Source organism: Vombatus ursinus, unplaced genomic scaffold (genome assembly GCF_900497805.2).
Source record: "Vombatus ursinus unplaced genomic scaffold, bare-nosed wombat genome assembly UNPS02014830.1, whole genome shotgun sequence".
NCBI classification, from domain to species: domain Eukaryota; kingdom Metazoa; phylum Chordata; class Mammalia; order Diprotodontia; family Vombatidae; genus Vombatus; species Vombatus ursinus.
Genome location: NW_020954608.1, coordinates 35,222,800 through 35,238,856, shown reverse-complemented (window position 1 = coordinate 35,238,856; position 16,057 = coordinate 35,222,800). Strand labels below are relative to the sequence as shown.

Sequence of the window (16,057 nt, the reverse complement as noted above, 5' to 3'; positions counted from 1 at the left end):
ATCACTGACATTTTTTCTATAATGTGAAGACTGGTGCCAGCAGTAACTCAGTGAGATTTAACATAAAAGCAAGATAAAACAATTAAAGTGGAAGAATATTTGATTAAGTGGTTCACTGATTTATAGTAGAGTAAATTGAAATTGAAAGGACAGTGAACTTTTTTATGGCAATCATATATTATGTTCATTATCAGAGACTCTGGGTCCTTTGTGCTTTTGTGATTAAAAAAAAAATACCAGTTTAGGGATAGTAATCCTGGTAGTCATCATTCTTGTCTCCTGAGTTATGGTTTCTTTTCTTTGCAAAGGTTAAATAAATCATATTCAAGTAAACTCATTGCAAAACACCCCATCCACATTTGAATGAACTAAAAGAGAAACAACAACAATGGTTGCATATGGCAAAAAAGACACAAACACTTTTGTTTTGGTGATAAGGCTTTAAATACGTTTCAATCATCATGTATTTTTAAAGTGGTAGCTATGACAACATCCCCTTAAGGGGTCTTGGGCCTGGTGTACGTGGAAGAGCGAACGCCTTGAGATTTGGTATCAGACATGGGGAAATTGTGAAACAGCTATGTTCCACATGCCTCCTCTTGTTTCATGGGTGGCTCATCTGCAAACTGAGTATGTAACCTGGAGTTAAATTGCTCCAGTTGCCTGCCATGAGCAGATGCTTGCAGAGTACTCCTCTTCCCATCCCAGAGTACCTGGCATTTTCTTCATTTAAACCGAGATTGCTCTGGAAAAAAAAAAAGTAAAGAAAGCGTGTAGTTCACAAGCTAGGGTGTGGATGGTAGCTGTGTCTACACAGGCAGAGATAATTTGGGGATCCAAACTGTCTATTAATGGCAAAAAAAACAAACAAAACAGTTTTTCTTTTCTTTTTTTGGTGGAGTAGAGGGTGAGGGGTGGGGTATGTTGTATGTGTAGGAGTGAGAACCCTGAATTATGTAGATTGACGGTTTACACTGATTGCAAGATATCTGGCATACTAGGTTCTGCACTCTGTTACACGAGTACAGATACAGAGCCAAAAAGGACATGGAAAATAAAGGATAAAGATATTGGCTGCTTTAAGGGACACATCCATTTTGCCAAGGACAAGTTTTCAGGGTCATCTCTTTGGTAGAGCATCTGTCTTGTAATTCGTCATACTTTAATCCAAATGTTCTTTTGCTATCACAGAATTTGTGTATGTTTATTTACTTGAAGAAATAACTCAGATTATTTAGGAGGGAAATGAGGATAGGTATAAGCCATAGTTAGGGTTTGAATTTTGTTTTGTTCCAATGAAGTTATAAAAAATGAGAGTCGCAGATGCAGAGGTGACATTAATCTGTTCTGGAGGATTTTCAACATATTCACGGGAAGCAGTTGGTGAAAGTAAAGTAGAAACACACTTGATTTTTTTACCCCTTTGAGTCAGGCACAGTGAGCAATGAAATCAACCCCACTTCTGTCCCTGTTCTTTTGGCTGCCAAGTGTCTTCACCATGGAGTTGGGGGAGACTCAATGCCATCTGTCGTTCCTTTCAGAAACCTTCTTTTCAGTGCTGGGGCTCTATGTTCTGTGACATTTCTTCTCCTTGGTACCTTTGCTTAGGACATCTGCTTGAAGGTCATTCGACACAAAAGCTCTGATTCAGAGATGAGAAGCTAAAGAACAGTGGGATAGAGGTGTTGCAAATGGGGGGTGGAGTGTCATGAATGGAGGGGATGGGGGAGAGTGCTGCATCCAAATCACTGAAAAGATTAAACTTCTCACAGGTCCTACCCTTTCATAAACATGTATGCTATGTTATAAAATTCATGATCTTTAAAAAAAAAATGACAAACCAGTTACTATCAGGACTTGGTATTTGAAATTGCCAAGACTGATGCATAGATTTCTAAAAAATTTCTTAGTGGGATGTTGATTTAATTAATTCATTCCTTTACTTAGTAAATAGTTATTGAAAGCCTAGTATGATCTAGGTTCAGGGCTAGGCAGAAATGTAGCAGTTATGAAGGAGGCAGTCAGAGCTTTATACTAGGGGGCTGAAATAATGGGTCAGGCATTGTGCATGGTCCTTTGGGTAACTGCCATCCCCTTTTCTCATCTGTTGATACAGCTGGTCTCAAACAACCCCTCAGGGCCCTGCTGCCACAGCACCTTTTTTGTGGGACCCACTTTTCCCACCAACATCCTCTCCCCTCTGCATCCACTGTTGGATTTGTCCTCAATTCCCCCACCTACTTTTACCCTAGGTGAAAATATTACTAGTTATAGCCCTTGTTGTCCCCTGGGCAGATTTGGAACAAGAATTAAAAGATGTGAATTCATTTGCAGTCTAGTGGGAGAGAGAAGATGTAGTTAAATCACTATAACAGAGTCATAGGATTCATTGCTATAATGGGACTTTAGAGGTCATCTAGTGTAATCTCTTCATTTGACAGCTAAAGTGAAAAGGAAGTCCAGAGCTGTGATAACTTGTTCAGCATGGGGTCAGGCTGTGATTCAAACCCAGGTCTTCTTGTTCCCAATACTTTCAGAGGAAGAAGATGTCACTCCCAGCTAGGGATCCACATCATGTAAAACTCCATGGAACAGTTCATATTTTACCTGGGCCCTGAAGGGTTGGTAAGATTTTAACAAATAGGATTGGTAGGATTTTTAACAAAAAAAAAAAATAAAAAAAATTGCAGGGCCAAGGCCCTGCAGGCAGAGGGAACAGTATTAGCAAAGATGCGGAGGAAGGAGAGTTAAAGAATCTCTAAGTTGTCCATTTTGTATGAATGCTAAAAGTCCATTGACTTATAAAGGAAATAAATGTATTATCTTCCCCCATTTAGAGTATGACTGCTTGGAAGCAGGGACTGTCTTGATTTTCTGTTTGTTTCCCCGGTGCTTGGCATATAGTGAGTGTTTAAAAAATGCTTTGTTATTTGTTCATTTATTCATGTACAGACAGTTCTTGCTTTTTATAAGTTCTTTAGACCTCTATGGAAAGCAATTTTAAAAAGTAATTTGATATTTTATTTTTTCCTTAATTATATGCAAAAACAATTTTTAATATTTGTTTTTTGAATTTTTTGAGTTCCAAATTCTCTCCCTCCCTCCCCGATTGAGAAGACAAGCAATTTGATATAGATTATACATGTGCAGTCATGTAAAACATATTTCTATGTTAGTCATGTTGTGAAAGAAAACACAGACAAAAAAGCCCCAAGAAAAATAAAGAAAGTAAAGAAAAAATATGCTTCGATCTGCATTCAGCCTCCATCAGTTCTTTCTCTGGAGATGGATAGCATTTCTCATCATAAGTCCTTCAGAATTGTCTTGGATCATTGTATTGCTGAGAATAGCTAAGTCATTCACAGTTGATCACCATACCATATTAGTTCTTCTCATCTCACTTTGCTTCAGTTCATGTAAGTCTGTCCAGCTTTTTTTGAGAGCATCCTGCTTGTCATTTCTTACAGCATAACAGCCATCACAATCATGTACAACAGGTTGGTCAGCCATTCCCCAATTGATGGATAGCCCCTCAATTTCCAATTCTTTGCCATCACCAAAAAAGCTGCTGTAAATATTTTTGTACATATATAGGTCCTTTTCCTTTTTGTTTTTGATCTCTTTGAAATACAGACCTAGTAGTGGTATTGCTTGATCAAAGGGTACGGAAGGTTTTATAGCCATTTGGGTATAGTAGAAAGTAATTTTTAAGTAATACAAATTTGCCCATGGATGTGGGGAAGGAGGAGGGGGAAGGAGGCAGGAAGGAAGCCATGTGCCAGGAGAGGGAGGGAGCCATTGTAGGGCCTATGGACAGACAATCCAGAGCAGGAGGAGGAACATGAGGCCAGCTAGGTGGGAGCCTGGTCAGAACCAAAAAGAAGGAGGAAAGGAGGAGAGGCACACACAGGGGGAGCCAGGCACAGACACAGACACGGGGGGGGTTGGGGGGGGGGGGGAGTGGAGAGGGGCAGATGTGGATGGGTTCCCAGAGCCCAGCAAAGGTCTCCTCTCTCCACAGGGGAGATCTCAAGCCAAGCCCCCATTAGGCAGCTGAAGTGGTGGTCTCTCTAGGCTTCCATTCTTCTCCTTCACTTGGAGTTTTTTTTTTTTTTTTGAATGCAGATTTCTAAATTTGCATAATGTGGATTTACATAAAACAAGAACTTTCTATATTGGTTTTGAGGTCAGGGGACTGTGAAGCCAAATTTTGAAAGGGTCATTGACTTGGATTTTGAAATAACTGAGAATGAGTCAGATTTCCTTCTTTTTAGGGTCATAACTTTATAGCTGGAAGAACCTTATAGGTTATTTAATCTTTCCCTTCTCCCCAAATTGTACAAATGAGGAAGCAGTCTCAGAGAGTTTTAAGTGATTCACTACCAGTTACATGGGTAACAAAGTAGCAGAACCAGAATTTGAACGCAGGTTTTCTGGCTGCACTTTAAATGCTCTTTCCTCTACACCTGGATGTCCCTGTATAACTAGTATCAATTTTTATCTTTACCTTATACGTCTTTACCTTCAAGTGATTGAGAAAGTGACTTTGGAGGGTTTAATTCAATTCAACAAAAATTTAAGTGCTTTCTGTGTACAAGGAATAATCACTTGAATTATATTTAAGCTCAGGTTTAAGTATAAGTTGAACACTATCTGAATACTAGTCAAGCTTCTCAGCTCTACCTTTGTAACTCTCAAAGTGTGGTCTAGCCATAGGGAGTGACCTGCCAGCCCCTTTCATGGGGTCCAGGGCTAAGAAAGAAAGCGAAGGCAGGATCTTGTGCTACCTAGTGTGAGCTCCCTAAGCCAGAACAGGGGAAAAGGAGGATGAAAAGGAACTGTTTAATGTGAGTGACTTTACTAGCTAGCTGCTTAAGAACATTGGTGAAGCTCTAGTCTTCTGCCTTTCACAACTCCTTTTTCTTACAGCAAAAACTCTTAGCTTTTTTGCTATTATTTTTGACTCCACTGGTTGAGATTAAAAAAAAATTGCCGTAACACAAACCACCTCCATGTTTAGCTTTTTAAATTTCAGGCATCCAGGAAGCTGTTAGCAGTTAGATTCCTTGACCAATTGTCTCAAGGTTTCATTACTTTTTAGAGAAAAACTAGCCTATGTGGCAGAGATCTTAGTAGTTAATTGTTCTTATCACAGAAGGCTAATATAGTGGAGGAAGTGACATTTGAATGAACTTTTAAAAATAGATAGAAATTCACTGGGTGAAGAAGAAGGGAAAGGGCTTTCATTTCAGGCATAGGGAACAACTTAAGCAAGCAAGAGGGCACTGCCATGGGGGAATTTATTGCTTTTTGGTAACAAGTAGATAAGTTGGTAGTCCAGGCTTCTGTTATGCCCGTGTGGATTTATAAGCATTATAATTCTAGCAGATGTTATACAAATTCTGAGGTGCTCCCAGAGGGCAGCCATTAGAGGATCATATGCTTTATCAGTGGTCGCTCCACTAATAAATATACTAAAGAATTCTTTCACCAATGAATTCTTTAAAACCGTTCATTCGTCCTTCATACAACGAACATTTATCGAGCACTTTACCTGTATAGTGTACCCAGCTAAGCACTAGAGAAGTGTGAGTTCAGATAAGATACTGTCCCTGCTGTCACAGAACTTAGAGTCTAGCAGACAGAGAAGGCAGAAATGCATAGAACTATAACATATAATATGTGATATGTGTGTTAGAGAGTCACAAAACAAAGTGCTATGAGAGGTCTCAAGAAAGGTCATTCCTGCCTCTGATTTCACACAATGTTTATTGAATAAAATTATTCTATGTCTGTATATATTAGAGGTCCTTAATCTGGGGCAATGGGCCCAAAAGGGGTCTGTGGATAGATTTCAAGGTGTCGGTAAATTTAAAAAATATACTTTGATAATTGCATTTTAGTATCATTGCTTTTTATTGTAATTCTATGTATTTTATACATTTAAAAACATTATTCTGATATTTATAGGCTTCCCCAGATTGCCACAGGGGTCTATAACACAAAAAAGATGATTAAGAAACCCTGATGTAAATGATAAAGGAAAATATTATGACCAGGCCTGACTCATAACAGTCCAGAAGTTCAGGCTTGAGTTTGGAATAAAATGAGACATTCATAGACAAACATTTGACAAAAGTTGGTTTACTTAACAATAACATGGAAAGAATATTCAGCAAGCATACATCATTGATTCAGCTAGGCATAGCTCCCTTGCTTCTTCATTTGCCATGATGGTTTACCAGGTCAGAGGAATGTATCAAACCTAAATAGCCCCACCTCCTTGTGAGTTTGACTTTTTATGCTTTAGGCAACCAATAAATATGTTACCAGTTTGAGACCTGTATTCCTTGACTGATTAAGTTTCAAGGTTTCATAACCTTTTAGAGAAAAACCAGCCTATGAGGCAGAGATCTTAGTAGCTTTTCTACCTATCACAGAAGACCTGACATTTGAACTGGGCTTTAAAAAAAACAGAAATTCATTAGGTGAAGAAGGGGAAAGGGCATGCCAGGTGTAGGGAGCAACATAAGCAGGAAAGGGTATGTTCTTTTAGGGATCAAAGAGTAGTACCATTTATTGGAACATAAGAGAGAGTAATGAGGTAGGTTGGTGCCAGATAGTACTCAGAACCTTGAATGCTAGGAAACATACTTTGAATTTTCCTTTGGAGACAAAATGGAGTTAGTGAAGATTTTTGAATAGAAGAGTAGCATGATCAGACTAATGTATAAGAAACCTTATTTTGGCAAAACAAATTAGAGGGATGAGTTTGATATTCCTCCTCTAACTCTTATGATGACATCAATCTGTAGTCCAGTATGGAGCTTGGAGCAACTTATACCATGTTTCTTGGCCTTCTATTCTTTGCCACTTTCTATTTTCTATATTCTTTTCCATTTCTATACAAGTGAGACCAAAATTAGCTTCAGAGGTCAACTTTGAAGGAAGAAAAATGTCACAAAAGTATGGAGTGCTGACTTGGAGAATGGGAAAGGAATAGAAAAGGAAAGTGGCTGGTAATGAGGCTTGCAAATAAATGGTGTTGGTACCATTTCTGCAGTAGTTGTATGTATCTGAACCTTTACTCACTTGTAATATAAAGTGATAGTGGGTCACTTCTTTTTGCTTCCTTGAATCACTACCTATCATCAGAAGTTTAAGAGGAGAGTCAAGGGGGAGCAAAGCCAAAGAGGAAAAACTGTCTAAATAGCTGTCTGTCATATGTTGTGATCTTTCAGCGTCCTGACAGACTCTACAATCTTGGACAAATTCAAAATTCTCCATCCCAAGACTTCTTAGAAGAAAAACAACTTCTGTAGCAATTATACAGAGATTATGCACCTAGCAGGTAAGCATTTAAACTCATGGCATAAATCCTCAAGAATATGGACATAATATAGAGCAAAAGTGTTAAATATTGCTGCCTACAGCCTGAACCAGATTAAAATGCAATTGAGAAATATTTAACAAAATAAATAAAAATACAAGAGAACATAAATAATGTTAACATGTGGTTTTCTAAGTCAATATGTGGCCAGCAGGGATCCTTATTATGGTTTGGTGTCCTCCATTTCTATTAGAGTTTGACAGCATAGTCTGTCCAAAGAGTTGGAAATGATCATAGGATTTAGAGTTAGAAGGGACCTTAGAGTCTAGAGTAATGATTTTTTTAGGCAAAACTTGGTCTAACCACCTTTTGGGGGAGGAGAGGCTAAGTTGCTAAAGAGCCAGGCAGTTGTATTTCTTCCCAGATTAGGTAGAGACAAAAGCTATTGTGCAGTTGGAGTGGGAAGGGGGAACAGTCTTCTGTTGTAGCAGCAATTTTTAATTCTCTTTGGAGAAAGGAAGAGAGATCGTTGGAGAGAGAGAGTCAAGATGAGAGTGGTGATGGTAGTAGTACCTGGAAGATGCTTTCTAGGATACCTATTCAGCCTTGTACCATATTGAATCTTGTTTTTTCTCTTATTCCCTATTTGGCTTATTACATAAACCAACAAGGGATAAAAGAATTGTCTCCTCAGAGGAACCACTCAATTAATGATGAACCACTTTCTCCCTATTTCTCCTCTTTTTTGTTTTATTGCTGTCTACATATAGTCAGGGTGTATAGGGTGTTCAGGGAGGACCAGCACCTCTAGTGTGAGGGCTCGCTGAGCCTTTTCAACCCTGCTCATCCACCTTTGGTGTTTACCCATCACCCAGCTCTCACTCATGGCTCCAAGATGCTGCATGTGGAGCAGCCACACACCAGTAAAACCATCTCAGCAGATGGGCTAAACCAGGTTAAAGGGAACCAACAGGCCTCAAATACCTCAGTGAATTAGGGGGATGTCTACCCCCCCCCCCCAAGCACATAAAGACTTCCTCCAGCAGAATGGATGGATAAGAACAATTTGTTTCAACTACCATGAAGGTGGCTGAAGCCAAGGTCGTCCATTGCATCTTGGCCCATTGCCAGTCATCTTTTGTCCTACCACTGGACGTCAATGACTTTGGAAGAGGGGGTGAGGATGATGACTTTGCATAAACTCTGCCTCACTTAAATCCAATTCATGTACAAGTGAAGACAACACCTGTGATGTCATTGATTCTCTTTGAAAATGAAGGCTGAACAACAGCAACATAAAGTCAACAATGGTTACCATTAAGTGTTTCTTTGATTGTTTAAATTTCCTTACTGGATATTTGTATTTTAGTGATGGTTCTGGATAGATCTAGAATACTTTTTAGTGCATCCTGAGTTAGTATATTTGCTGTAGGGATTGTAGGTCAGGGAGGTGGGACAGGAAGTAGTGAATGATGTGCTTTGGATTAAACCAGCTAAGAGAATACCGTCCTAGCTTGGCACTCAACAAATTTCTTGATGGCTCAGAACATTTTATGAATTTTGTTAATTCTCTTATTTTAATCCTTCTAACTTTGCAGAAAAAGGAAGCCATAAGAAATCGAGACCTTTTGAACTTAAAGTAGGCATGTCACTCTTCAACTTTTGGTCTTCTCTAGCCCCCAGGTAAGAGAAAGGAAAGTCATTAGAAGAAGGAATTTTATAAAAAGGTCACACTTAGAGGTGGTCCCGATGGATGAACATTGGACAGTGAGGGAGAATCAGTTGCATCCAAAATCCAAAGAGAGGGAGGAAAGTGCTTCTCAGCCAAACTGCCCACCATCACTACATCCATTGGGCAACACCAGTCTAAATCTTTCAGTTTACATATGAAAAACAGAATCCTAGAGAGATCAGATGATTTTTCCCAGGTCACTTGGTAATGTGCAACAGAGAGGGCATTCAAAACCATGTCCTCCAACTCTAACTCTGACATTCTTCCCAACCTGTCCCTTTCTTCCAATGTAATTTCATCCAATTTAGCAGGCTAGCCTCTCCACAACATACTTTTGAAAAATGGTCATTTGTCCTCTGTTTTAAGGCCTATACTGATGGGGAACTAATTGCCTCCTGAAGCAAACCATCCTACTTTTTGACAGCTCTAATTGTTTGGAAGTTTTCCCTTCATATTGAACTGAAATTTGATTCAATTCCAACATGTTGCTCCTAGTTTTGCTCTCCAGGGCTAAGCAAAACAAGTTTAATCCTTCTTCCACATGACAGCCCTTCAGATACTTAAAGATAACTATCACATCCTCCCTAAGTCTTCCCTTCTTCAGGATAAATATCCCTAGTTCCTTCAACCAACATTTGTATATTATGGTTTCAGGCACCCTCACCATTCTGATTTAATCAATCAATTGATTAATCAGCATTAAGCACAATAGACTACAAAGAAGAAATTGAAACTGTCTCTCCTTCCAAGAAGGTAACATGTCTAATAACATTAACAAATTACTGCTGGACCTAAGTGTTTAGGGTACCGTACTCACTTCCTGTACCTAACAAGTACTTCTACTCTGGACCCATGCATGTGGTGTGGAGTAGGTTCACTTTGGGAGAAGCTTGGCCTCTAAAAAGAGTGGGGCTAGCTTTTCTTTTGTCACATTCTTTGGCTAATTATATTCCTCTTACCTTGGAGCCCCAGAGAAAAGTTATTTTAAGGCTTAGGTTCTTTTTGACTCATGTCTGTGTCTTTCCAAAGTGGGAATTAAAAAGCATTCATTATACAATATAAATCAGGTATGGGACAGATATTTTTTCATGCACAGAAAATAAATACTAATGGACATAAAATACTCATGACATGCAGTGAAAAATAGGATTCAGTAACAACATAACTACTGCTACAATCTGCTGAGAGGCTGATATCTAAACCTCATCAGAATAAAAAGTCAAGTCAACATGAACTTATTAAGTGCTTATAAGGCACTTAATGTCACTCTTCACCTTTACCACCAGAATAAACTGGAGATATAAAAAAGGCAAAAAGCCAAACCAAAACAAAAAACCCAAAACCCCTCCTTGTTTTCAAGGAGCTCACCGTCTAATGGGTGAGACCACATTGAAAAAAATTGTATATATACAAGATATATACAGGGTAAACTGAAGATTATTTCAGAGAGAAGAGGGTGCTAGCATTGAGAAGAACCAGAAAAGGCTCTTTGCAGAAGGTGGGATTTTAACTGAGCTTTAAAGGAAGCCTGGGAAGCCAAGAGGTGGAGATGGAAGAGAGAGAATTTCAGTCATGGGGAATAACCATTGAAAAAAGCATGGCATCAGGAGATAAGTGAGGCCATCCAGGAGGCCAATGTTTCTGGATCATAGAATACATGGAGAAGAGTAAAGTGTAAAAAGACTGGAAAGGTAGGAAGATACTAGGTTGTGGAAAGGCTTTTAAAGCCATGGGATTTTATATTTGTTCCTGAAGGAGCCATTAGAGTTTATTGAGTAAGGGAGTTTGTGATATGACCAATTCTGTGCTTTAGAAAGATCATGTTGTCAGCTTAGTGGAGAATGGATTGTAGTGGGGAGAGACATGAGGCAGGAAGGCAACCAGAAAACTTTTTCAGTGGTCCAGCAGAAATGTGCAGAAACCCTGTACCAGGGTGGTAGCAGTGTCAGAGTAGAGATGGGAGAGTACACCAGAGATACTGTGAAGGTGAGACATGGCAACATATTGCTCATGGACGGGTGAGAATGAGGAGTCACATATGACACTCAAGTTGCTAGCCTGGGTTGATGGAAAGATAGTGGTGTACTCAGCAGTAGATAGGAAAGTTGGGAAGAGGGGAGAGCTTGGAGGGAAAGATAAGGAATTCTATTTTGGACATGTTGAGTTTAAGTTGTCTGTGTCTTAAAATGTCATCCAGTTTAAGATGCCTAGTGGGCAGGTGGACAGAGATGCAAGACCTCTCAAACTCACAAGGTCACATCCAACCTTGTACATGTCCATCCAGGAATAGATACTAATTCACCTAAGATCAGGAAAGAACAAACAAAAAAGAGGCATCTCCAAACTGAGGCTTAGGTTCTTCTAGGCACATTATGTCCTTTATCTGCCATTTATTCACAGCTGCATGGTAGCTGAGGTGTAGGACAGAGGTAGTACCCCTACCTTACCTGTTGACGAAAGCAACTTCGTATCCTAGGTATATGAAGGTGGAACAGACAAAGAGTGCTGAGAGTGGGGTCACTCCAGTAGTGTGCTAGTAAATGTAACAATTGGGCTCTCAAAAAAAAGAAAAAGAAGAAAGAAAAAAAAAAAGGATACACATACTTTTAAGTTTGATCTGCATTATTAACACTTTCTTAAGTCTAGATAATCAACAAAACAATAAATCAAGCCCTGATTTGTAGTAAAGTGTGAATGCTCACATCGAAACTTTAACAGTGGGCTCAATTGGCTCCAGCTCATCCCTGGGTCACTTTCACTGAGTCATCAGCTCTTTCTGTTCAACAACCAATAAGAGGACTGCCTCCAAACACAAAGCCCTTTCCCCACTGATTTACCTTAGGGCTAGAAGCAACCAGAAAGTTTGTCATTCCCAAAGGACAGAAGCACTGAATCACCCTATCTCTGGAGTCCCGGAAAGTTTCTAGTGGACTTCTAGGCACATACACACTTTTTGGGATGGCCCCTGTAAGTCATATAAATAGGCATATGCAAAATAGACACAAAAAAGATGAAAGTTTTTTTTTTTTGTGGGGAAATATTACCAGCTGAGGGATCAGGAAAAGCCTCATGTTCAAGGTATTTACTTGAGCTGAAATTTGAAAGAGACTACTGACCTTAGGAAGTAGAGGTCCAGAGCTGGTACATTCTGAGCATGGAGGACAGCAAGTGCAAAGGTACGAGACAGTGTTGTGTATAAGTTCAGTAAGAAGACCAATTTGATTAGATCATAGAATGAATTGTGATAGGACTAATACCTAGCAAGATTTCCTTTGTCTTCCCCTTATGTGCCCCATAATATGGTTCAGGTTAGTTTTCATGCCCCTTATCACTTACTGTTGTTGTCATGGGTTAGTTTTCCCTAAAAAGTAACAAACGTGTCCCTAGGACCTAATTGCCTCTCTTGACACAGCTCCCTGCTAGCCTCTGGCCATATTGACATGGCTTTCTGGTCACCAAAGGAATAAAAGTGCCAAGCTCAAGGAGTCTAGGCCTCTCAGACATGGTAGAAGCCCTGACACCATAGGAGTCACCATACCCTATCATGCTGACCAGATAGGTTTCTATAAGCAGGAAGATATGTCTACCAAAGTTGAAGCTAAGTGCAATGACCTCATGTCATCCAGTATGGAACCTAGACTAATACGGTGCCAGGATGAGGCCTACCCCTAATATGTGTGAAGGGAAGAAATGTATATTAGAGCCAGAAAGGTAGTTTGGGACAGTTTATGAAGAGTTTTAAATGCAAAACAAAGGAATTTATATTTGATCCAGAGATAATAAAAAATTCCTAAAATTTTTTGAGAAACGAATTCCAATGTTGGCCATACACTTTAGGAACATCACTTTGGTAGGTGTGGGGAAGATGGATTAGAGCAGAGAGACTTGAATCAGGGAGGCTGTTGCAGTAGTTCAGTCTAGAGCTGGTTGCCTTCTGGGTATGTCACAATTTGTCAATATCCTTCCTAAAGTATAGTATCCAAGACTGAACACAGGTATTTTAGATGCAGTCTGAGTAGGGTAGAGTGAAGCAGGACTCTCACCTCTGTTCTGGGAACGTGGCTTGTCTTAATGTAGCCTAAGATTGTATTCGCTTTTTTGATTGCCATTTCACTTTGTTGACTTCTATTGAACTTGTCCATAAAATCCCCCAGGTCTTCTTCTCATGAGCCATCATCCAGCCATGTGTTCCCATCCTATATATAAATGAGTCCTTCAGTCCAATTCTAAGACTTTACATTTATCCTTATTGAATTTTGTCTTATTAGATTTGTCCCATCATACTAGCGTACTGAGATATTTTTGGACCATGATTCTGTTATCCCACAAAGCAGTTATCTTTCCTAGTGTCATGTTATATGAAAAATTGATAATCATAACATTTATGCTTTCATCTAAACCATCTATAAAAATATTGAAAAGAACAGAGCAATGTGGAACATCACTTTGTGAGTTCTTTTCCATTTGTCTCTGATTGTTCAACCAATTTTGAATATACTTAACTGTACTCTACAGTTCATCTCATTCCATGTTGTCATAAAGGTATTGGGAGAGATTTTCAAATGCTTTGCCAAATTACAAGTATGCTATACCAATGATATCATCTTTATTTACCAGTCTAATAAACCTGTCTAAAGAAGAAATGAAGTTGGTCTTGATAACTTATTCTTGATGAACCCATGAGAACTCTTAGTGGTAACTGCGTCTCTTTCTAGGTGCTCACAAACCCTCCTGCTCTGGACCAGAGCTTCTTAAACTTTTTCCACTTGTGACCCCTTCAGTGCTTCTTAAATAGTTTAAGAAGTGCTGCTCTAGACTTTTATTAGGAGGTGAAGCATATTAGGCTCTTGTTTGAAGGACTGGTCTTTTTAGAAATTGAGTGAGAAAAATTTTTGGCATCAAAAATCAACAAAAGTTTGATATCCAAGATTTATAGGGAATTAGCACAAATTCGAAAGACTATGAGCATTCCCAATAGATAAGGGGTCAAATGATAAGCACAAATGTTTTTCTAAATTAGAATTGTAAATTATAAATGACCATATGGAGATGTGCTCCAAGTCACTAATAATTTGACAAATACAAGTTAAAATAGCTGATATGGTTTCCTTTCACATCCTAAAAATTGGCAAAAGTAACAAAAAATGGACACAGTCAATGTTGGTGAAGGAATACAGGGACATTAATACACTGTTGGTGGAGCTGTGATTTTTTTCAACTGTTCTGGATAACAGTGTAGAATTGTAAAAATGACTAAACTGTTTGACCTGTTATACACAGAGATCCCAATCCTGGGCATATAACACAAGGAGGTAAAAAAACAGAAGCAAAGATGAAGTATATAGCAAAATATTTATGGCAACACCTTTTGTGGCAACAAAAATCAGCTGGGGTTGTATACCTAGAAATAATTGATGTAAAAAAAAGGTAAACTTTTTTTTAGAAAAAGTATCAACCTCCTTTTAGCAGATGCTAGATTTTTGTGGTGATAGCTACTTATATTTTGCATATTAGTTTTAAAATATGACTGATGTGAGTAAAATATTTAGTTATTTATTTAACAGCATGAAAAGAGTCTCCATTTAAGTTTATATTACAGTAGTAACTGGTTTCCTTATAAGGAGACAGGTAAATGAAGAGAAAACTTTTGCTGAATGAATAATCTTGTCTATACTATAACTACAGACCTTTTTAATTCTTTACTCTCAGACATAAATTCCATCCTTGAGGGACCAATATAAAATTGATCTCCTACAATGTGCTTTCTCTTTAATTTGTAATCAAGATATATGATTAAATGTTTACTGGCTTGAAATGATTAATATGATATGGTGGTTAATCAGTAAGGGATATGCTAGGGCAGTATCTCTTAAAGAATATTTAGAAATACCAGTATTCAGGTTGTTCATAGCTTCTGGTGTAGATGAAAGAAGAATAAGAATTTTAAGTTTAAGACTTTCCTCATGATTGTAGGAAACTTTACTTTCAAAATGCTCAGACAGACCTGTGATCCTACTGCTTCAGGGGTTGCTTCCAGTGATCCAGATCATCACTCATCTATGCCTACTCATCCATGTCCTCCCAGAGTTGACCACAGGGGATCTACCCATCATGTTAGAGGCCCTCCTCACTTTTTTTCTGATAATGTAGGAGTACAAACAAAGAACTTTGATTATTCATCTGTGATCCCTTCCTTGTGACCAACCCATCTTTTCTTTTGGTTATACAGTTCTTTGATAATTTTCATTATAAAATGATAATGATAGTAACAATAATAGCATTCATATAGCAAAGTGTTATCTTGTTTGATCCTCACAACAACTTTGTGAGATAGATGTTATTTTTATCCACATTTAACAGATGAGGAAACTGAGGTCCAGAGAAGGGATGGAATTTAAATTCAGATCTTCCTGACTCCAAGTCTGCACTCTATCCATTTTGCCTCTAAAGCTGTCAGGCCAATGCAGATCAGTGATTTCTCATGTAGATGCTAAGTAACTAGATCAGGTTCATATATATAGCCAATGAATCAGAGTTGGAACTTGAATCCAAGTCTGCCTAAATCCCAGGACAGGCCGTTCTATCCGTGTTTGTTGTTATTTACTTAAAATTTTGATTTAGCAATAGTTAATAAGAAGATTTAAAGCCTGACAAACCCTGACAACTAATAAATTGATCAGCATGACATGATGATGATATGATTATAGCAATGTTAAACTGTGTTTCTAAATGTACTTTTATTTTTTTCCTGAAATTATTCTCAAAATTATCTCCCTCTAATCCTGAATCTCTCATTGTTTCTCAGACTGGCTGTGGGGCTGGGCATAGCGATGGAGGAAGGAAATGACTTTTTAAAATCCTCCAATCAGATCATAGATTTGGAGTTATAAGAGATTATAGAGATCTCTAGCTCTCCAGTCCTCTTCCTTTTGCAGGTAAGGAAACCAAGCATCAGGGAAGGCTGACACTCAAGGTTATACAAGTAGTTAGCAGAA

The 16,057-nt window shown here is 38.6% G+C and overlaps 1 long non-coding RNA gene across 1 annotated transcript in view; it reads left to right on the top strand.

The window, feature by feature from the left end:
• LOC114025383 overlaps window positions 1-9,006 on the top strand; it is a 32,847-nt gene extending 23,841 nt beyond the window's left edge. Inside the window, exons 2-3 of the long non-coding RNA XR_003567018.1 lie at window positions 7,242-7,351; window positions 8,929-9,006. This is a non-coding gene — a long non-coding RNA (uncharacterized LOC114025383). The remainder of the gene's footprint in view (window positions 1-7,241; window positions 7,352-8,928) is intronic.
• The last annotated feature ends 7,051 nt before the right edge of the window (window positions 9,007-16,057 follow it).